The sequence below is a fragment of the Leptonychotes weddellii genome, chromosome 12, assembly GCF_054177405.1.
Source record: "Leptonychotes weddellii isolate Sample4059 chromosome 12, ASM5417740v2, whole genome shotgun sequence".
Classification (NCBI taxonomy): domain Eukaryota; kingdom Metazoa; phylum Chordata; class Mammalia; order Carnivora; family Phocidae; genus Leptonychotes; species Leptonychotes weddellii.
Window position 1 is genome coordinate 45,340,774 of NC_138380.1, and position 24,069 is coordinate 45,364,842.

Consider the following 24,069-nt stretch of genomic DNA (forward strand, 5'->3'; position numbering starts at 1 on the left):
ATGGATCCTGGGTAGCCCCTGAACTGGTCACCCCCAGCCACCAGCTTCCCCCCAACCTCGTGGCTACCACTGAGTTAGCCAACAAATGGTGACGTCTCTGGGGCAGAGGAGGGAGGAAGGGAAGAGAAGCGGACTTCAGACATGGGCCACTGAGGCCCAGAGCCCTCCGTTCAGCCACCCTGCTGAGTCAGACTGCCATGGGCCACAGGCTTTTGCTGTGAGAACTGAAGTCTGGGAGTGTCTTGGATTAGAAATAGTTTCTGAGCGAAGCTTTCTGACCTGTCACGGTGTGGATGTGGAATGATTTCTTCCCTGCGGCTGGCTTCGCTTTGGTGTTTCCTTAAGGAGGGAACAGCAGGGTCACCCCCACGGCCCCAGGCATGTCTCTGCAGATGCTCCAAATTATCTGTTTCATCCGCCCTGCTGAAGAAGGCATTTTAGAAATCTTGTCTTCCAAAATAACGAGGCGAAAAGGAAATGACTTATTTTTTTTTTCTATTTTTAAGCTTTTTAAAAGGAACATTTCCAACGTTTATAGAGAGCAGAGAGCAGGGCCCATGAACCCCGGGTTCCCATCCTCCAGCTCCAACCACTCTCGGGCCTGCTCATCTCATTCCTCCACAGGCCCGCTGGCCGGCACCTCCAGGGCCCGGTGCCCCATCCCCTGGATTATTCTGAAGCCAACACCAGACATCGTATCGTTACATCAATAGATACTTCAGTACTATCTCGATAAATAGCAGCTTCTTAAAATGTGTCATTACAACGTTGTTATCAAGCCTGAAAGTAACAGTTTCTTATAAGATCACATTTCTGGTCAGTGTTAAAATGCCCCCAGTTGACTCATAAATTTTTGTTTACTAATAAGCGGGACAAAGCCTTCACATTGCATTTGGGGTTTGTGCCTCTTTTAATCTGTGGCTTCCCTTTGCCCCTTTTCTCTTTGCAATTTGTTTGTTGAAGAAACTAGGTGCTTGGTGTTGTAGAGCTTGCTGCATTCTAGATTTTTCTACTCTGAATGAAAAAATAAATCTAGGCAATGATAATTGCAAAACCAGTAGATGATAGGTCAACAGGAACTTCAAAATGGACATGACGATTGACGATACCGGACTCCACGGGCCAGTCCTGACATGTCAGAATAACCTGAGGTTCACATCACCTCCTATGACGAATGCTTACCACAAGATCCAACTGGAATCCCATTGAGCTGCCAGCTCTAACTACCAGTTTATAGCAAATACAAAGGGACAGAAGAATATGGAAAACCACCTGATAGGCTTTTTTAAATTTCTATTTTGATGTAGCAAACATTTATTTAAAATTTATTTGATTGCTCTGTTATTATCAGGCATTAGAGTGTGATACTTTCCCAAGGCTTACTGAGAGGAGGGTGTATTTATGCCTCACTACCTGAACTCAGAGTGCTCTAATGGTTTGTTCTTTTGCTGGCCTTTTGTACACTTGAATCTACTTCCTAGGGCCGCTGACTGCCTCTGTGAGCTTCCTGTCCTCCTCCACCCGAGCCCCTCCCCACAAGGTTCTTTCCATTTCACTGTGCTGTGAGAAACCAAATGCCAACTTTTTCAGAACTTCTAAAATAAAGGTTCTGAGTGAAGGCTAAATAAGGGCTCCTCTTAGTAAATGCACAAATAGTCATGGCGAGATTTTAGTAATAACAATCTTAAAGTTTTTCAGGTTTTTTTTCTCCCTAATTCTTGATCGCAGTCTGGATAGCAGAAGCCTCTGGATAAATGAGAGGTAACCAGTGTTCTGTACTAATCCCATTGGATAGAAAGTTTGGTCACAACACCCAACAAGAAACCACTGTGTGCCTAGGAAAAATGGCAAAATTCCAAGTGGGAAAAACCCAGCACTGCACACATTCATGAAAGTTTGATGGCAATGTCACCTGGATTAGGTCATTAAAGACGAGGAAATGTAACAGCCTCGCTGTTGATATTCCCTTCTTCTCAAAACACCCTCTTCTTTTGGGTTCCATGACCTAACACTCTCCTAATTTTCTCCTATCTCTGGGGATTCTCCTCTGTCTTTTTCCTGGCTCATCTTCCATTTTACTGACTCTTAAGTATTGGAAAATTTCAAGGCTTGATCCACTGCCCTGTTCTTCCCATCCTACACCCTCTGTCTGTGAGCTCATCCATGCTTATGGTTTTAATTATTATCTATATGCTGATGAATCTTAAATCTACATCTCCAGTCTAGGCTTTCCCCAGAGCTCCCAGCCATAAATCCATTTGCCTATTCAACATCTTGACTTGGCCATCTCATAGCATTTCAAACTCCACATGGCCGAAAACTGAACTCAGACCTTCTCCCTCAAACCTGTACCTCCCCCAACATTCCTGCTCTCAATAAACAGCACCGCCATCCAAAGATGAGCAAGCAGGCACTTGGTAGCCGTCCTTGACACCCCCTTCTCCCTCATTGCCATATCCTCTGCATCAGTAAGGGTTGTGGATCCTCATTTCCAAATCTGTTCATGCCTCTCTATCTTCACACTGCCACCATGGTCCAATTTCTCACACTTCCACACCTAGATTACCTCCAGAGTCTTCTATTCTCACCATGTCTGCTCTGTGTTCAATCCATTCTGTAGCCACTGTTCTTGGAAATTGTACAAAATGTGCTGTTTACAAGTATCTCATCTTCCCAGTGCCTTTAGGAGAGAGACTAAAATCCTTATCATAGCTAACAAGGCCCTATGTCACCTGGCACCTACCTCCTTTACCTTCATTTCCTCATTTTGCGACCTGCTTCCCTGTTTTCTGGGATCTGGTCATCCTGGTTCATAGGAGTTGGGGCCTCAGGACCTTTGCACATGTAGTTGCCTCTGGTAGGATTGCTTTCTTCTCTTTTCCTTCTTTACCTAGTTAACCCCTATATGTCTTTCTGAATTCAGTTCTTTTAGAAAGTCTCTACTGCCTGCTGGTTTGTCTCCCTAATGCCATGTTCACAGTCCTTGTTCTTTATGATTGAAACAACTTCACAACTAAAGAAACTGAGGCCCAAAAATGTTATGCAACTTGCTTAGGGATCATATATCCCGGCAGGGCTGTGCTAAAACACACACTGGAATAATCTCACTTTAATAGCAGCTGGATCTGTTGTCAAGTATTAGAGTTCTGTGTCCAGTTTCAGCCTCTACATGATGTGTAGAAGCTGGAATGAGTTGACAGAAAAGGAATCAGCTAATTAAAGGGGAGGCAAGTAGGACCTCTGAAGAAAGTTAGAGGGGAGAGGGACTGTTTAGTCTAGCATAACGTAGAGACAGGGGAAGAAAAGGAGATTTAAAATTTCTCAAGTTTGGGAAGGTAGAGATGGCAACAAAAATATTTGTTTGAATGACCACAGGGAACAAGAGATTATATGATGTTGCACGTCTCTGTAGGACAGGAAGATTTAGCCAGAAAGGGCTTGGTTTGACAAAAAGAAAGGTGGTCAAAGATTTGAACAAAACACAGAGTTAGCTCCTGAATGTCTTTTGGCAGAAATGGTGAAAAGCAGGATCAATAAACATCTAACTTACCTGGTGGTTTCAGTGTTGACCTACCTCGGGCAGGAAGCTGGGCCGGCTGACCTCTTGAGGTTGTTTGGAATGAATGAAGGAAAGGATGAATGTGAAAGTGAGCCTTGCCATCGGTCACGAGCTAGATCGTGCTCCCACCCTGCCTTGTGTGGAAAAAGAAATACGGAGTGGCATGCGTCCCCAAGGGCTCCTCAGCTGATCACACTCAGTTGGCCTTATCTGGCTCCCAGGTGTTTCCATTTATCTCTGATAAACTGTCAGCCGAGAGCCAGCTTTGTGTTGGGAGGTGGGGGGGATGAGCGGAGGGGAGGCTAATACCCCAGATGTTTTCCGAGAAGATGGGAGAACGTTATTCTTCGGTACTAATGCATTTCGTCATCCCCGCCGCGTGCAGATGTTAAATTTGGGAACACTTCCAGGTTCCTTTTTCTCTCTTAAAATAAAATTAGGTGTGTATTAAAAACACTCAGGACCCAGTCATCCCCAGGGATGTCTCTCTTTTGCATATGGGTGAAGCTTTGGGACTATAAGAGGATTCTAAGTTTTACTGGCTGTTTTTCTTCCAGTCTAACGAAACCTGTGGGCTACCTCCTTTGGAAAACGGGGAAAATGGTAATAATCAGAGGTTCCACTTACTAAATGCCTACTGTGTGCCAGATAAAACCAAATCCCATGGCAACAGTGCCAGGGTGTATTAAAATCCATTTTACAGATGAGTGAGTTGCTCCCAAATTGTGTAATTTCTCCAAGTTCACAAAACTACTAAGTAGCAGAACCTGTTTAAAACCAGGACTATGTTGCTTCAATTAATAATGGCAACCTTTTTAGAGCTTTCTTATGGGCCAATCACTCATTAAATCCTATGGAGTAGGTGTTATTAGGTCCATTTTGCAGGTGAGGAAATGAAGGCAGAGAGAAGTGCAGTGGTGGGCTCAAGCTCATGCACCTAGCAAGTGGCAGAACAGAGTGCCAAAGGCAAACAACTTGGGTTTTGGAACTTGTGTTCTTTTTTGGGGGGATTTTATTTATTTATGAGAGAGCAGCGGTGGGGGGCGGTGGAGCAGAAGGAGAGGGACAAGCAGACTCCCTGCTGAGCGTGGCGAGCCCAACATGGGGCTCGATCTCACGACCCCGAGATCATGACCTGAGCCGAAACCAAGAATCAGTCGCTCAACTGACTGAGCCACCCAGGCGCCCCTGGAACTTGTGTTCTTAACCATGACCCTGTACTGATTTTCATCCTCTTTCTACACTCCATAGAGAGGCTTGGCTGGATGCAATTTTTGCACAAACTAGCTGATCTGAGCTTGTGACAGCTGGAGGTAGAAACTTCTCTCCCTTGTGTTGTCTTATCTTTTCATTGATTTTCTGCTGTTTGAGCAGTCTCCCCACCCTGGGAGAGCCTTTGCACACTAAGCCATTGGCTACAGGTGGCAAGGTGGTGGCTCCAGTTCAAGTCTCTTCCCCCGGACTTGGATGTTCCAGAAAGGACACCGTGTTCCACGGAGCTGTCTCTCTGGCACAGGCTTTGATCTGGGAAAGGGTGAGCCTCACTGCAGAGCTGAAGCTCTCTCCCTGCTTTGTTTATGCGAGCGTGCTTCCAGGACTCTGTCTGCTTTTGGGGTGGAAGTGCCCTGCCAAAACCTCCGGCTCTCCACGCCGGCTGCGTAGCCAACAGACCTCCCGCCTTTTTGATGAGTCCTCTGCCCTGGATAGACAGCGGTGTCTCAGAGCAGTTTGGAGATTATAAAAGTTTCCCTGGCAGGATGAATGATCTACTGCAACATGCTCTTGCCTTTTGGAGTTGCCCTCCAAGTTTTCCAGGCGCGATCCTGTAAATCATTTCATCTTGTACAAATACTGGGCTGTGAGCGCAGATGATCTCAAAGGGGAGGATTATTTAAAACTCCATTTAAGAATCCGTCCTCCTTTCGACAGATTAATGCAGCTTGAATATGTGAATAAAAATTTTCTCCCATGCATGCTAATGTGCAGGTAGCTCCAGGCCTTTGAGAGGAAGTAGAATATGCTTCTCCTCCAGGAGGCTTTGGAAAAAGTGACTTGTCGGTGTATTGACAACTAATTTATCATTGGGAGCATCTGAGGTTCGACTCTGCACAAAGTGCTCACAGGGTAGCTGGAGGTGATGGGTGGGATGATATGGGGAAAACTGAAATGTTTTGAAAGAGATGTGTAAGACGGAAAAGGTCATTTAGAATATCCTCTTGCTTTCTGTCATCCCAAGAAGATGGAAATCTATTGTGGTTTTCAAGGTAGATTCAAGTTCAATAACTCACAGAATTGGGAGAGTGTTTTGTGTAACTCTCTGAAGTCTTCTGCTTTGTAGTTTATCCTTACTTGCCCTCACTCCAACAACGAAAGAATTGGTGGAAGGCAGCCTGGGCCAGAGAAGGTCCAACAACCACAAGTTGGTGAACGTTCCATCAGAGAGGAGGCTTCTTTAGCATCTCTGCTCTCTTTCACCTCGTGACAAAACTGTTGCCCCCCCATGCAGGGACTGTATGCATTCCTGATTCTTGAATGTTAGAAATTATCTTGCTGGTTTTTGGAGTGAAGGCAGAACTGCCTCCTCTCAACTCACTTGGAATGGAAGTCCCAACTTGTTTTTCTGAGGTTGAGTGCATGCAATTCAGTGTGAGGCCATGAGTTTAACAAAAATGTAACAAAACATTTCCGTTGAAACTCTTTTCCTTAGGATAGGAAACTCTTTCCATCAAGCTACACCCTGGGAATGGAATTTTGGAAGTTGTTTAGCGGAGTTAGAGATGAAAGCCTCTCACGAGCTGACGTAAGCTGATGAGGGTGGGAGGGAGACGGCAAAAGCTGACAGCCTTCTGTGAAGCATCACCAAATGTTGTTTCATATAAGTTGCGCAAAGTTTTCTCCTTTTCACAGATGAGGAAACAGAGACTTAGAGATGTGAGGAAACATTTCCAAGGTACGATTCATCTGTGGTTGGGCTTGTAAAGGAATCGTGGTTTTGAAACTCTGAATCTAGTGCCCCTTCAATTCCCCAGGCTGCCTCGCTTACTGCCCCGGGAAATCGTGGCATATATATACCAAAGAAGATGCAGACAATCCTAGAGAGCATTATAAAATGGCTGATCATACTTGTTTCTCAAGAAAAATGGAAATTCAAAGTTAAGGAGCAAGACTAGAGCAAAAGGTGAGAATAGTAGGGAATTTCAGGGAAGGCCAGTTCTCTATCGTAACCAGGAACCCAAGAGCCATTCAAGGCAAAGAACCAGACTAATGCAACGTACCTTTGTCATAGGTAATTCCATCAGTGCCATTACCACCAGCGTATTTTTTTAAAGGTGAATTAAAAAACTCAATTTTGTTAAAAATTAGGTGTTGGGTAGCCTCCAAAATGAGCTATGAAATACTGCCCTAAGCAAGAAAAAAATGCTAGCCATCCTGAGAGAGTATTCTTAAAAAAAATAAAATCTATATGTTTCTTACTTTTTTTTTACTATGAACATTTTGAATTTTCCATTATGTGAAGGGTCTGAAGTCTTTTGCCAAGAGCAATGAGATTTGTGGGAAGGAAAAAAAAAGCTCACAAAACACCCCTTTGTATATCAATTCCATTAATTTCTACACAATCAGAACACCTATTCTTTTTCTCTGCACCACCAGAAAGCATGCTGACTGAGGGAGTCCATCCTGGATATGTCAAAATAGGACCCTTTCAAAACAACTCCGACAATTTAAAGTTTCTCCTTAAAACAGAAGCTTATTTTTTTTTTTTCTCCGAGATTTTCCTTAAAGAGGTTGAGCTTCTGACTCCACTCCCTCCACAACCACAACCCCGCATCTCAGGGGCATTTTCTTCAACATTTCACCCCAGTGGTGATATCATCCCTCTCTGGCTCAGGGAGAGGGAGGGGTTAATGGAAATAAAGGTCAGCCCTTCCCTATCTCCTTTGGGACCATGTCATCTTAGTTTTGATCATTTCCCCCAAATTAAGATTTCTGCATAAACCCCCCATGTCTGAGTTTGGCTGGCAGTTTTATGGCTGACCAGATTTTGCACTGGCCAGGGTTCTGGTTGGCTGAATATTTACACAGGCTGTTCATCAGATGGGGAGGGGGGACTGGATGTGGGGACTGTCTGTGAGCTGGAGCGGTCCTGTTTGCTGTCTTGTGCGAGGGCCTGCACTTTGTTACTACAAATTACATAATGACATGTTACATTTCAAAGTGTATTTTTACTTCAGGGAAAATTAAACCAATAAACAAACAACTCTGGTGGAAAAAAAACAGAGAAAAAAAATAAGATCCCTGGTTTCCAGATCTTCCTCTTTGAAAAGGCTCTTAATTAAATTGTAGCTATAAACAAATCTTTGTTTTATTGAAAAGAGAGCAGTTGCATATAAAAGCTATTTTTAAAAATTAGGATTCGAATGGCTGCTGGACTAGGGTCTGGCCCATGTTATGCGTTTTATGATCTGTCCAAAATGAAAAGGCAAGCTTGTGTAGTGATGGTAGATTTTCAATTTTTGATTGTTAATCCCTCTCAAATGTTGCGCCTGCCCTGCTTGAAAGAGTATGTAAACAGGAATTAGCCTAGTTTTTCCAGGTACTGATTCAAGCAAAACTGCTTAGGGTAAGGATGAACTTGCCAACTCTGGATTTTTGGTCATGCAGAAAATCAGGTCTCTTCAGCATATTATCCATAGTTTAGCAACTTTGAAGCAGTTAAAAAACAAAATCAACCCCTCTAAATCAACTTCCAAACCTTTTGCTGCACACCTACAAATTTAATATTAATTTTTTTTCTGTAAGCTGTTGAAATTAAGTATAGGCTCAGGATCCAAGGTTATGGGGATAACCATGGGCATATATGGTTCCATTATGCATGCATAGGTTTCCCCCACTACCTGAAAGTACAGCTTTCCTATGAATCCTTTCAGAAGCCGAAATGGTGAAAAATCAAGAAGCAATTACCAGTAATTTAGATGGAAAATTTTTGAGCATTCCCAGACCCAAAATACAACCTCTCTTAGGCTTTTCTGATACCATAGGACACATCTTGCTAATGGATACACAGAATAAATCGAGATAAAGCAGAGATGCTCACAGACAGTTCAAAGCTGTGGCAGCTGGATGCTGAGGGGCTGAGTGGAGTCCTGGGAAAGGAGCTTGGCGGGGCCACTCTCGCTGCTCGGGGGGTGCATGCTGCCTCTGTTAACGGCTCCCTGCAAACCAAAACTGGGTGCTGTTTTTGCTTTTCACGTTTTGTTATATAAAAATGAAAATCCTCTTTGGATTTCTTTTGGTTAGCGAAAATAGGTACTAAGGGAGGTCTTTGATAAAAGCGAAGCGGTGTGATGCAAACTGTCCAAAAGTGGGGGAGACCTTCACGTGCTGGCTCCAACTTTTTTTTTTTTTTCAGCTTAAACTATGTTATCAAAAGAGAGTGTGTTCTGACTCTCTTTCCCCCCGGTTCTATGGAGTACTGAGAATAAGGACACTTCTTAAACTGCACTTTAAATGAGTGATTTCCCCAAATCAGTCTCTCCCACATCTGCTGCTATAGGAGCCGTCTGACCTGGAGCTCACTGGGTCTGTTGGGGTGCTCCGTGGCTCCCAGGAATTGCAGCAACCCGGTGACTGGCTACGTGAAGATTGCCCCTTTCGTATTTTCAACAGGTCCCATGACGCTTACATTTCTCAGGCAAAATTATGACATGATTTAGGATAATTTATCAGTGCAATCCACAACATGAGAAATCACAGGAGCAACTGAGAGAGACTGTCCACCTCTTCCTCTTCAGTGTCTTTATTTGTAAATTCAGGATGTTTAAAAAGAGACCTTTTCTCTTCAGATCTTAGAAACAAACAAATGGGGTTTTGGAACTCACCATTACTTTTTTCAGATTTCTGAATGACTGAAAAACTTAGGAAGAAGAAAGGAGAGCAAAAGAAAGGGCAGATACATAGTGTAGGTGTTTTTTGGACCAAAGAAAACCATTTTAGACAATGCTGTTTGCTAAGGATAGCCTTGCAAATGCATGGCACCCTATTTTCTTTTGTGGCAAGAAATATGCTTTCCTCTATCTCGTCTTGGATCCTTGACAGTACCATTTGAAAAATTTAATTAGATCCTTGCTTCTGAAGGTTCTCGACTCCTGAACCAAACTGACCATCCACTATTCAAGTGGTTTGTTTTTAACTTCGGGCATCTTAGTGCGAGGACTGCCATCTGAGGCATTCTGCTGGGGCTTGGCCTTGACTTTAGAAGGAGCACAAAAACCACCAGATTTTTCACCATTAACTGTCACCAAATAAACAACAGTTCAGAGTGAAGAGTCAGATATTAAACCAGGGCTTTCGTTCTATGAATGACTAATCCAGTAAGAAAGATTTCGAACCAAGCAGTAGTCTTTCGATGGACCAATAAGCCATGGTAGGTCTGAGAACAGGTAGGACGTCTTCATCTTGGTTTTTTGCTTAGCCAGCATTTGAAGTGATAGAAGGGGGCAGGGGAGGGGGATCACATACACCATAGCCTGTTGAATGAATGAATGAAAATGGGTAATGTAACAATAATAATAATGAGGCCTTCCCTCTCATTCTTTTTGATTGGATGCTCTCCGTTTACCCCCGGTGACCACTTCTCACTCCTGCCCTATTTGGCCTTCCATGTCCTGGTTTGGGTCAAGGCTCCAGGGGAAGCCCAACATCAGCACCGCAACTCCACTGCACAAAGCCAGACGGGGGAAAGAGAGAGGCTTAAGGTAGAAGGAAGGGTGAAAGGTCAATTCTCAGATGGCAGTTCAGATGTAGAAAACAGAACGAGAACGTGGTGGCAGCCATGCCCTTCTTTCCACCTTCAACTTTGAATTTAAGTCCTGAAATGTGTCTGCTTCTGTGTCTATCAATATATCTGTCTCTCGATCACCTATCACCCAATCCATCCATCCATCCATCCATCCATCCATCCATCCATCATCTACCTATCTATTGATCTGTATAATCTATCACCTATCTATCCATCAGCTATCTATTACCTATTATTCCTTCCTTTCTCTCCCTTCCTTCCTCCTTTTTTTCCTTCCTTCCTTTTCAAAAATAAAACCAGTACTAATGTAGAAGTCTGAAATTAGACCTCCTAAGCTGGTTCTACTCTTGTTTTAGAGGGGTGGAGCTTCTTTTTTTCCCCTTGTCTGGCTTTAACTCTCTTATTCTCTTTGATACTTGTCCTTATTGTGACATAACAGAGAACCCTTTTTGAAAATGTTTCTGTTTAATGGGGTTCAGGGAAATAAAAGTCTACCTTAAAAAAGATAAAATGAAGCTCTCTGATATGGACTTGGTAATTAATTTCCGTGGAGGTCTATTTTCATATGCAGGCAAATCTGTTTAAATGCTGTTTTAAATTTTCAAATCATGTGCACATATATAAAACTCATTTCTGTGTTTTTAAATGCTGTTTGCAATTTTAAAGTGCACACACACACACACACACACAGAGCTTAACATGCATTATGATAGCATGTAACCTGAAAAATAAAAGTTTACTTGAAACCTGAACTGGCTTTGCAATGCAGAGCAGACTAATCAAGTAACATTTTGTATAATGTATACGCCTGAGTGTGGCATGCAAATGGGCTATTTAGAATATTTTCCTGATTGAATGAACAAGCCCACAGGTTCACCGTTTTATATTTGTTCTCTTAAAAACATGAAACTCATTTTGAAAATGCTGGTTTAAATGGGCATTATTAAGTCTTTATCAGTTCTGAGCATTTCAGCCCTTTTGCATCCAGAAATTTCTCAATCTGACAGAATAAGAAATGCATTTACATGGCCTAAGCTCTTAAATTGTCCCTTTCAATTAATGCCCCATCATGGAGCAATCTGGAAACCATTACTCAGTAACTCTTCATTATAATTGCTTGCAGCTGAGTATCCAGCCCTTGGTAATATAAGAATAAAAGAAAACTCAGTTAGTAACAAGTGCAATTGATTCCATTCAGAATTCCCCTGGTGCTCTGCCATGTTTGGCCTGCTTGAGAGGAAACACGAGGGTTTTTGGTTTTTGGTTTTTTTTTTTTCCTTTTGGGGCCAGGAAATGAATTGGCAGACATAAGATGGTTTGTGTGGTGCTTGCCTTCATTTTTCAGCTGGTCCTAGTTAAAAATGAGACGATGGGGCTCCTGCTTTCTCCCCCACTGGCTATGTTTTTTGTTTTGTTTTGTTTTTTGGGTTGGTTTTTTTTTTTTTAGAGGGCTTTTCTGGTAATAGATAAGACTACAAAACTTCAATTTGCTGCACGGTAACAGCATCCAGAAACTGTCACCCTCCACGGCCACAGCTGATCCTGGGACTTACTTCTGCAAAGGAGGGGGTTTTAGAATTTGATTCACTCCCACCTTGATCCTGCCTTTATGAGAGCAAAGTCCCTGGTGCATTTTGTACAGGTGGAGAGTGTTTATGTGTTTGGAGGCTATCAATCACCAACTCCAGAGATGTAAAGATCTAAAATTATGATAGATGAAAATGTGAAAATGTGATGTGGTACACTCCCCCCACCCCCCTACAAACTCCCATCCCCTGTGTAAGTCAGGAACTTGGCTTCTAAAAGTGGTGAAAGGGAATATTCTTATACACTCATTCCCTTCAGAGACCATGCAGCTCAGCGCTGACGCCACACTCTGGCGTCCAGCTCTGCATCCCCTGGACTTGGAGCACCAGGGACCATGGAGACAGTCAGTTCATCATATCCTGCCCGCCTTGTCCCCTACAGATGATTGGGGCCAGGTGACGAACATGCTCTACTTCATGAATTTAAAATATGTAAATTATAAAATACATTTTATTATAAAAAATTGATGCTCAGCATAGAAAAGTAGAACCCAATAAAACTCAAACTGCTTTTAATTAATTTCCATTCTTTATTTTCATAATAATAGGGGGAAAAAAGCTCTCTATGAAGTTAAATAGCATTTCATTTTGATTGGCTATAGAAAGAAGACTAAAACCTTCCATGACTAAGGAAAATTGCTATAAATATTTTAGTGTATTTCTTGTATTTTTTCTATGCATTTATTTTTTTAAGGGGAGGTTGTTTTTTTACATGGGTGTAATTATTCTGTATTTTCTACCCCGTTATAAACTTAAAAAAATTGTTATTGTTATTACTAATCATGTATTTGGAAAGCCCACATGGGGTTTTTACACTAGAGAGAAGCACTTACATAATGATCTCAAGCAAGAAGAACAATAGGAGTGGAATCCTCCTTGACCTTTAGAGAATCCAGGATCTCAAAGGCACAGAACTGGGAATGCCAACTTTCCCAGACTCACAGGCTCTATAGTGATTACAAGGGACTACAAAGAAGCCTTAAGGGAGAACATTTTTTCCATTGAGAATTAAATAAAAATGAATACTCAAAGGCAGGTTTCATGAAGGCAGGGAGAATTGGATTGCTTTGTGTGCACCTGATTTCATATTTCCCTGAGATATAACACAATCAACTATCTTGAATTTACGATGCTTAAAAATCATCAATTTCTCTGGTAGTATTTAACATTTTTTTCCAGTTCCCTTTTCTTTAGGAAGAAATGTGGCCTATTAAAAACTGGATTCATTAAAATCTTTAATTAAGTAGATAAAAAATATGTGATAATGAAGTCAGCTGATGTCCAATGAACTTGTCCATGACTATGAATTCAGGCCAATTACTTATATTCATGGTTCCTTACCTAGGACGGTAGTGGTAGGATGGAGGTAAAGTCCATTTCCAATGAGGAAGATGTAAGCAGTAGCTTAGGCTTCCATGTTTGAAATAATCCATCCCCAAAGTCCAACCTTTATATGCTGGTCTGGCCCAGAGCTTCAGCCAAATTGGTGTAAGGTGACTCGCTTGTCTACCGATTTTTCCCGTTGAAAGACTTATCCCTCTTTCGTGGGAACTGGTCACGGATAGGTGCTGTTCCTTCATAAACCAGACAGGCTGTCTGCTCAATTCTCTAGGCTGTTTACAGGACTTTGGCTTTGTTTCAGGTTTTCATCACCTTTATTCAGATCCTCCCTCTCATCCCTGCTAAGGTAGTATTTAAGCAATTCTCCCTTTTCCAATCAATCAACAGATCTTTCTTGGGTCTAATTGAGTGGAATACTCTACCCCTTCCCAAGGCTGCCAATTAGTAATGTTTGTGGCCTGGCTTCCCAAGACCAAAATCTTGGATGTCATCCACTCCTCCACCCCCACTCCACCTTTTCTTAAATTATGATAAAATGCACATATTGTAAAATTGCCATTGTAATCATTTTTAAGTGTGCAGTTTAATGACATTAAGTACATTCACATTGCTTCATGGCAATGAAGATCTCTTTTCAGTGAAAATTATATCTAGTAATAGCGAGTGATTTAAGATGCTGAGAAGAGATCATATTTTGTTTTTAGAGGAGGTGAAACACACAAAAGCCTGTACTCTCACTTCTCACTAAGGAAAATTGCTTAGTGAGCAGATTGAGTTGATTTTGTTTATCTGTATTTCTTGTGATAGGTTCTACGGTCAAAGGCTCTACCCTCTCTAATGGTAAGTTCTGAATGTGGATTGTTTTATTTTGCATGTGGACATCCCATGACCTGGAATTGTACCAATGGACAAATGGAGCATGTCAATAACAGCTGGCTCTCTATTGTTTACGGAAGGGCAAATTGTAGAGGTTGCCCACCGGAGGCCCCATGGGCATCCACCATCAGATGTGTTCGGTTGAGCCAGCTAAGCATTTTTAGAAGTATCAGCTGGTTTTCATCATTGCAGAATTAGGATAATCCATATAGAAATGTTTATTCCCACTTTTTCTCGCAACTTGGTAGATCTGGCAACACAGGCTCACACTGGATCTGGCTGCCTTCAACAGGAGCTGCGGAGGGGTGGCCCCTTCTGAGGAGGCAGGTGCTCTTCACTTTGCTCCAATTCCACTCAGTTAGCTCCACTCTTTATTACTTTGTCGAAACCCCGCCCCCCCACCTTTGAGTGTGTAACCTCTACCATATTATAGAGCTTCTCGAAATTCCCTAATTGCCCTCTTACTCATCACAGATGACAAAACTCTCCTTAATGCTCCTTTATAGGCATTTGGGTGTTCACTATAAGCTAAGACCTTCGTGATCAGCTTGGAATAAAATGTCTGTTAGGGGAAAAAAATTTAAGGAAGGTCTGGAGGAGGCCCCTCTTTAGTCACTGAAAGAAGGAGACAGCTTCTTTTATTTTTTATATCTGCCCATTGACTGTTAAGATAATAATTCCTGAAAGGAACATGAGATGGGAGGCCAGGATGCAAAAGAAAGGAGCAAATCAAGACTCACAAATCCGCAAATGGATCTGGAGCAGCTGAATTGCACAGAGTGCCGTAAGAATGTCATAGAGAATCTTTCCAGCAGTTTGAATGGTACTAGGCATTCTAATCCAAAGAACCACATAAAATGGCACAAATGCTTTGTCCCCGTGGGGACTGTAGGCCTCTAGTGAGGTCTCTCACCAAAGCAATGAAACATTTCTGAGGTGGGTGAAGGCCGTGGACCCTCAGATCGGAGAAGAGAGGAACTTCTTCAGATCTCCAGTCTCTTCTGGGATCCAGTTGATTCTATGTCTAGGCATAAGGAGTGAACCCACATAAGGTGGTCCTTTTCAGGGGTCTCTTAAGAATGGAAACTGGGGGGCGCCTGGGTGGCTCAGTTGGTTGGGCGACTGCCTTCGGCTCGGGTCATGATCCTGGAGTCCCGGGATCGAGTCCCATATCAGGCTCCTTGCTCAGCGGGGGGTCTGCTTCTCCCTCTGACCCTCCCCCCTCTCATGTGCTCTCTCTCTCTCATTCTCTCTCTCAAATAAATAAATAAAATCTTTAAAAAAAAAAAAAAGAATGGAAACTGGGTCTAAGGGTGGGGCAAAACACAGCCCTTTCCTTGTCCCATCTCTATTACCTTGGCCTTTGCTAGATAATTTGGGAGAAGAGGTGATTGCATTTGTGCATTCTCCCAGCTTCCAGATTTTTTCCCTCCATGGGGTTCCCAAATCTGGTTTGCATTGGCAAATCTGGCTGAATGATGACCAAATCAAATCTGAAAAATCTTTCTCAGTGTTAAAGGTCTCTATCCTTTAGTGTCCATAAAAGCAAACAAGATAAAGTTACACTAAAAATAGGAACAGTAGGGAAAGAGCTCTTCTAGGGCTCACCATAAAGATCAAATGACCCCCAGGACCTCAGTGACTATTAACTCTCCAGGATCCCTGCATCACACAGAGCCATGACTACTAAAGAGCCTCTCGGACAGTTCTTCAGAAGTTTTGTTGTTTGCACTCCCTGTGCATCTGGGCAGGGGCCACCTGGGCCCACCCTATGCATGGTGCTGACCTCTCACAGTTGCTAACAAATGAGATGACACAAAAAATTGCTTTGTCTAGCGCAGCAAAATCAAGCTCCTCAGATGAGCCTCCCTTTGACACTGGAGCCCAGCGAAAGAAAGACTAATGAGCAGGTGACTTAGCAGGATCAGAGCAAAAGGCCAGCCCAGCTGTGTACTGAGGAGGGGCAACACATGGTAGGCTACCAGTTCTCTGAGCTTCTCACAGCGAACACCTAACTTCCTGTCACGTCTGCTTAATTGTTTCAAATTTAGGCACACATGTCAATAGTATCAAAAGATCTGTGATTTCTTGGTAGTAGTTTTGTCATATTTTTGTCTTTCCTTTCTTCTCTTAGAAGACTCTCCCCATGGGTAGGCCCAGGATTCCCCTTACTAAAAAGTCTGAAAACCAGGACTGAGAGAGGCTGCAGACAACAGGTCAGCCACGACTCTTCCCTATCTCCATCTTGCATCATTGAGAGAATATCCAAAGGCTGTAGAAGCCATGGTGGCTGAGGCTGCTGGGAAATCACCCAGACCTGCTTCCTCTTCCTCCTGGACTTACCCAGATAACTGCTTTCTAGCCTCCGTGGCTGTTGGGGAGCTGCGTACCCGGGCTCAGGCCAGAGCAATGTGAGCAGTGGGGATTTGTGCCACCTCCAGGCTGAGCCTATCAAACCTCCCATGGGCGGTTACCCACGCTCATTGCCCCGTTCAGCTGGTTAGGGTGGAAATGACCTGTGGGACAATGTTGGCAGTTGCCTAATGAAGACGTTGAGCCCCAAGATGGAAAGAGTCTGGTCCCTGAATTGTCTTATGGAGGGGACACTTCCATGAGGAACAGTCTCATGTGCCATGGGCTGTGACATGAGTGAGAAATCAATTTGTTAAACCATTGAGATTTCTGGGTTCTTCTAATATAGCAGTTAGTGTTACTTTGAAAAAACCAACCAACCAACCAACCACAGACATTAGTTGGGGCTTTCTGAAGAAGCCGATAAGGAAATAAAGCCTAGGAGTAGCCTGTAGGAGGTGGAGAATGGTGCTTACAATGGACAGAGAAGGAAAAAGAAACACCTCAAGTCCTCCACCAGGCTTAGTATAGGTCAATGTCTAGAGAAGCAGAATAATATCTAGAGTGGATCAGTCAGAGCTCACCTCATATTCCCCAAACATTAAATCCTTGCTGCTTGGAGATACTGACATCCTCCAGGCGATCAGGAGCCAACCAGGCTTGGGGATGGTCACTTGGGAAATGTCAGAACTTAAGACCGTGCAATTCTTGGAAAAGCTTGTACCTGGCACAGAACACTACATTGAGTAAGTAATTAAGTCTGTCCCAGAATTACAACCTTTACCCACGCAAAGCTGGAAACAATAGAAAGTATTTATATGCTGGACATTTTAATTACAGAGTAGGAGGAAGAAAAATATACAGAGAAAAGGGATGTTGCAGTATATTGGCTACAATATTCTTAGACAAGTAGGAAGAAAGTTCTGCTTTCACAAAAACTTTCACCAGTTTCCTGAATTTGAAGGGAGGGGATTATGGGTATGGCAGAAGTGACAACTTGAATTACCCCAATGTTACTAGTGTAGAACATTCCTCAAGTCTTTCCTGAATAATTGGATCCTCTAATAGGCATGTCACTTTGAAATCCGAAGATGGGCTTGAATTTGCAAGAATGCTTTTCCAGAGGTTCGTGTCCTCCTGGGAGACAGTATCTGTAGAAGTAGTCACTATGTATTGGTGGCATCTGTTTGGGATGGCATGAAGCCCTCACTACTCCCAGCGTCAGATCTGGAACATTCGAAAGACAGACAGACACACACACACGTAATTTCTTTTTTCTTTCTTTCTTTCTTTCTTTCTTTCTTTCTTTCTTTCTTTCTTTCTTTCTTTCTTTCTTCTTTTCTTCTTTCTTTCCTTCCTTCCTTCCTTCTTTCTTCTTTCTTTCTTTCTTTCTTTCTCCTTCCTTCCTTTCTAAAGATTTTATTTATTTATTTGAGAGAGAGAAAGTAAGTGAGAGACAGAGCATGAGCTGGGGGCGGGGGCGGTGCAGAGGGAGAAGCAGACTCCTCGCGGAGCAGGGAGCCTGACACGGGGCTTGATCCCAGGACCCTGAGATCATGACCTGAGCCGAAGGCAGATGCTTAACTGACAGAGCCACCCAAATGCCCCACAAAATTTCCACTTTCAAATATCAAGAAAACAATCCTTTGTTTAAAAAACACTATAACTGTTGGTTAAATTTGATAAGGTTAGAGATGTATAAGAAGTGAATACATACATGCTATTAAAAAAAAAATCAAACAGCTAAGTACAAAACTATTCTCAACCAAAATTTCTTAAATGATTCTGGGCAAAAGACGAAAATCGATTCTGAATTTTTTCCTGGTTTGAGAGTTCCGGACTCTGGGAAAGACGATCTTCTGGTGCCGATGAGGCCACAGGTTAGGTAAGCTTGTTTGGTTTCCTTTTCTTTCCACTGTGTAAATTGGCTCACATCGCCTGGGACAGAACTTTATCTACGTCACCTTCTGAAGCCAGGGAACTAGAGGGGAGGTGGACAGCTGCCTCTCTTCTTCTTTCTATAAACCGTATGATCTTTATTTTCCTTATAGTAAACCACAGTAAAAACACATTCCATGGAACCCATCAGACACAATTCATGTGATTTCAACTGTGCACTCTTAGAGTGAATTAAAGTCTAATCTGTGAAGGACTGATGTGTTTTAACACTATTTGTGTTTGAAATGTTACATATATATATGTTCTTGATTCATTTGCACACCTCCTGCACATCCAGAATCTTGCCATGAGCCGGTGAATCGTTAGCGTGCCATATTAAAAAGGCTCTGTCTCAAGTACATTCTGCTATCTGTGTCATTTACTCTGCTATGGCTTCTTTTTCTGGGAGTACGTTTTAACTGATAATGGCCAACAAAATGTGTGCATGTGAGAATACCTGACTCAGCTCAGAGAGACAAAGGAAGACTATTGCCCTACATATAACAATATCGAGTGTTCTGGCAAATCTGGGCTCTGTTGGTGAACTGATGAAGAAAGCTGCAGGCTAGCGTCAGCAAGGAATTAAAGACTGAGGTCTTTTGACATTATGAAGGGCATCCTACGTTCGTCGTCAGCCTGTGAAAATAGACCAATAATAGGATGAAGTGAAGCTGGGAGAAATGGCAGCCAGAGACAGTTGACTGCTTGGGAATGGGAGGAAAACAGATGTGTAGTTGCATATGTACCAGGAATGCATTGTGGCTGCCCAGGGAAGTGGTTGGGACAGAAGGTTCTCCCCAACCAGCCGACAAAACTAGGTCTACCTTAAAGCGATGGTCCTCAAAGTGTGTTTGCTGGACCACCAGCTGCATCGCTAGGAATACCAGCTTTCAGGCCCACCTCAGACCTCCTGCATCAGAAACTCCGGAAGCAAGTCCCTCAGGCATTCGGTCCTGTAGCCAGCCTCTGGCCATGCCCATGCCCATGCCCACGAAAGTTCGAGAACTGCCATGCTACAGTGCATGTGGAGTGGGAGGTGTCACTTTGCTGTTCTTGCAGGTGACATTGTCTTCCTGTCTCCTCTGGGCATCAGCCTCTTTTTATACTCTGTCATTCTAGTGTTTATGGACATGCATTTTTCATGCCACCTAATCCCAAAGACAAGCTCGAGAGAAGACACGGTCATCTATTTCAATGCTAGAGAAAATCTAGCTGGGGCAACTTTACTGAGAGCCGGGTATGTCCATCTCCAGTGGGCACCACGCTGAGTGATTCGTTGATTATGGCCAATTTTCACTTTGTTGTGACACTGAAGGCCAGATAGGTCCTATTCCACCAGGCACCACTCTCCATCTCACTGTTTTGGCTTCTAATCAAGCAAGTCTCTGGCTTGATTGCCCAGCACACACTTAGTCCCTTTCTGGAGATTCATTTAATGTTCCACAAACCTGCCATATTCAGCGAGGTGACCTGCAACACAGCAGATTTTTAAAGGGGATGAATACTCTTTTTAAATTATTCTGGGTGCTTTAAACACAGCAGAGTCTCCCTCAGGAGTTGCTCTCCTATACTCAGATGATCATCCTGCATCAGAGTTGGTCTTATTATTATTTTTTAAAAGATTTTATTTATTTATTTCAGACAGAGAGAGAATGTGAGTGAGAAATCACAAGGGGGAAAGGGGCAGAGGGAGAGGGAGAAGCAGGCTCCCTGCTGAGCAGGGAGCCCGACGCTGGGCTCAATCCCAGGACCCTAGTTGGGATCATGACCTGAGCCAAAGGTAGACGCCCAACTGACTGAGCCACCCAGGTGCCCCAAGAGAGTTTGTATTATTAAAAGGCTTCCAGTCAGATTATGAGCCCAGAGATCCCAGGATAGAGGTGGATCTAAGATTCCTATTCAAGTCCAATGGTAACACAGAAAACACCTTTCCTCTGGCGTTATTTCCTGTAGAAATAAGCGCTCAAGTTGTTGCTCAGAAAGAATGCAAGAGAATCCAGTTATTTTGCTGCCTTGGAGAACAAGGAGGACTTGACTAAACATTGCTTTTTGTTTTTAAGATTTATTTTTTTATTTGAGAGAGAGAGAGAGAGAGAGCAGGGGGAGGGGTGGAGGAAGAGAGAGAATCTCCAGCAGACTTCCTGCTGAGCACGGAGCCCAACGAGGGGCTCAAACTCACAACCCTGAGATCATGACCTAAGCCGAAACCAAGAGTCGGATGCCCCACCGACTGTGCCACCCAGGCGCCCCTAAACATTGCTTTCTTTGTGGGGGCTGAGCTGCCTGCCACGATCCCCAGAACTGTGGGGTACAGGCTGCTTTACTGGGTTTAACTAGGTTCCACCAATGAGAGGACTGGAAACGGACAAAGAGAGCAGGCAGAGAGCTCCAGCCAAGGGAGCATTGAGCCTGACAGCCCGTCTGGCACCTGAGGCCACACACAGATATTACGCTTTGTAAGTGCCATCGGATGTCGGAGGTCTCACAGATGATAGCTCCACAGGGATCTCAAGAAGGCCACCTACACAAAGGTCTCTGGCTGGCTCCTTTTTTATGTCTGCTACCCAACAAGAAACCAATAGCAGGAAAAGATTTACAGTTCGGCGGGGAAAAGATAAAGGATTTCAGTCTCTGGATGCTTTAAGAGCAAATTTTTGTACATCATATGGTTAAAATTGATCACTCTATTGACTTTCAGATGGGCTGAGCCCAAACTAATGATGTTAGATAATCAATGAGAAAAGGCTGTGCATGAAGAATTTAAAAGCGCCATAATGGATTGCTGTTGCAAAAGGCCCCTCACAGCAAGCAAGAAGTGAGGGCTGGTCACGTTCAAAGGAGACTGGACTGAGATCCACCTCCCGCGGCTCTGGCGCTCTGAGCAGACTCTATTATAGACGAATCTAAGAGGCATGGCTCCTGAAGTCAGCCCTCTGACAGTTATGTTTCTTTTTAGGGAGATTCTGATTTCTCTGTCTGTGCTGGCATTTCCTGGCCCTGTCACTTGCCTTTTGCTCCTAAGAAATAGATCCCAGGGTGCTGCTCTTTGTTGTAATTAGCTCTGGCTATTAGCTCTTCCTGTTTAAGCGAGTGTGAGGGGACCAGACCTCGGTTGTCACCCACTCAGAGGGACAGAGCATTGTTGATCACTCTTTTCCTGACTCCTAACATATGCTTGGGCCACAAGCTTCCCTGTGTAACTGCTGTACATCCAGGGCATCTGGACTTATGAGAACTAGCCTCCGCCCCTGAGTTCCCAGCAAACATGTGGAGAATAATACAAGGGCATTAAATTAGACCTCATTACCTAGCCAGTTGGGCCATCCGGCTCTCCCGCACATAATAATGAGGTCTGATTTATTGTGATCATTATTCAGGCATTACAGGTCACTAAATAACATGTTCTGCCCACACGTGTCTTCTGGGCTAATAAATATCCTGAGAGGAAACATTCTTGAGGACGTGAGTCTCAGGTTTGGATCGGTGACTCTGGGCTCATTAATTGTGTGAAGGCACTTTACCTATTGCTCACAAAATCTTGGGACCAGAGAGAGGAAAAATCTCATTAACAACCTGGAGGGATGTGAATGAGAAACAAAAGGGAAACTGTCCACTGCATTCTTTGACCTGTGGGACACAGGCCAAAGAGAGTACACTGGTGGAGGGGACAGAGCCGAGGCTGACCCCAAACAGCTCAACCATGACACCAGCCTCAGAGCACAGCATCCAAGATGTGAGGCCTTTAGGAGCTGGATCCATGTTCTCTCTCCTCCTTGCACCATGAATTCCTGACACACCACTGGGAAGTTCTGTCATGTTGCTCTCTCTCACGTCTGGGCCTTTGCACGTGCTTTGCCTCTCTGTCCAGAACGCCCTATCCCACTTCTACCCTCCACCCCTTCCATGGTATTATCATGTTTGGAGACTCATCCAAGATGTCCTCCTCTTCCCCAAATGGTCCTCCATGAGTATTTACTCTTACACAGTGTATCATGCAGAACATTTTCATTTTCACTGACTCCCCACCAGACTGTAAGCCCCTCGAGAGCCCAGTCTGGATCTCATTGATGGCTGTATTCCCAATACCCAGAGCAGCACCTGGTGCCTAGCAGGTGTTAACTAGCTGCTTGGTGAATGAAAAAATAAATGCCTCTGCTCAGGAGAAGAAGGACACTGAAAGAAGCGCCTTTGGGTGGTGGTGGGAGTAGGGGGTGGTATATCCCTCCCCTCGGTAATCTCCACTCAGGGAGAAGAGGCCCTCAGTACCCCCGGACATCACTTTCCTGAGCCTCTCCTATCCAAACATACATCAAATTGGAAACTTCTTGAAAAAGGAAATAGGATCTTGGCTAATCATTATCCCTCAAAGCCTAGCCTGGGTCTTAGCACATAGCAGGTGTTCATTAAATGCTGGATTAAGCTGCTGTCACTAGAAGCTGGGCTTTCCTACCCACCAGACACTGCGGCCACGGGATTACTTTCCTGGAGCGTGTGGGGAGAAGGTGGTGTGTGGCTGGGGAGATAGGCTTCTTTTTTGTCCTACCTTTAGGTAGAGCTTTGCCAGTGGGCAGGGAAGAATGAGGCTCCGGCCGGGTCAAGTGTTCTCTGCAAGTCCGGCTGCCGTGGGGCCAGCGACACTGTGACGCCTGGCTATACGCTTCTCCTTGCTGCCATAATCTCAAATCACAGAGTATTGAGGTTTCAGCTTTAGACATAATAGAATTACAAGAAAATGACAAGCATCAGTGGATTGTCACAAGTCCTATATTGATAATGTCCATATTTATCTTTTAAAATTGCAATATATTTTTTTAAAGGCCCATTTTCCTTGAGGAAGACACTGGGGATTGGGAAAATGGATTAAAAATAATCCTTTTTTTTCTAACTCATAATGTAAAGTGTGTAACCGGTAAATACTAAGCAAATCTGACCGTAGATCTACATTATTTATGGGAATAATTTTGGATTATTTGCTTTATAGAAAATTTGTTGGAATGCTTTAAAAATTACTGAAATTAAATGAAATCAGGCTCCTTGAATTATCCATGAATGCAGCTTCACATAATCAATACTTTAGCCATTCTGGGATGACATTACATCTCAAGACTATTTTCTAACTTAATAAGATTAGAAATAATAAACTGATATTATTTCTTTGTGAATTGGGGCCTCTGACCTGGTAATTTGATGCCTTCATTATTGCACTCGAAGAACACCGAGAGACCCACTGAGACCCATGTCCTAGCAACTGCATTCTGTCCCCGTGATAGCCTGATTCCTCTCTCTTTCTTTGCATGGTGGGTTATGTGTGATTGACGAATATTCCTAACTTATTTTTAAAACACCCTGAGCATTACTTTCAGGAAAGTGATGTATTTATTTAAAATGGAAAACTTTTATTGATTCAATAGCAAAGACCAGTACAGAATGCGATGACTTATTCCTGAATTATATTATTACAGATATTTTATGCTGGCGAGGGGGTGAGCTCTATAGCGTGAGGCCATGAGAGAGCTGTTTTGTTTGTTTTTTCGGTGCAGCCCAGGCTCGGCGCCCTGCTGTGGTTCATGCTGCTCTCCGGGAGAAAATGCAGGGAAGGGTGTGACTGTGTGAATGTG

The 24,069-nt window shown here is 43.5% G+C and overlaps 1 long non-coding RNA gene across 1 annotated transcript in view; it reads right to left on the reverse strand.

Moving 5' to 3' along the window:
• Positions 1–24,069, reverse strand: part of LOC115937609 (uncharacterized) — a 438,489-nt gene that overhangs the window by 1,046 nt on the left and 413,374 nt on the right. The window contains exon 9 of the long non-coding RNA XR_014139292.1: positions 280–423. This is a non-coding gene — a long non-coding RNA (uncharacterized LOC115937609). The remainder of the gene's footprint in view (positions 1–279; positions 424–24,069) is intronic.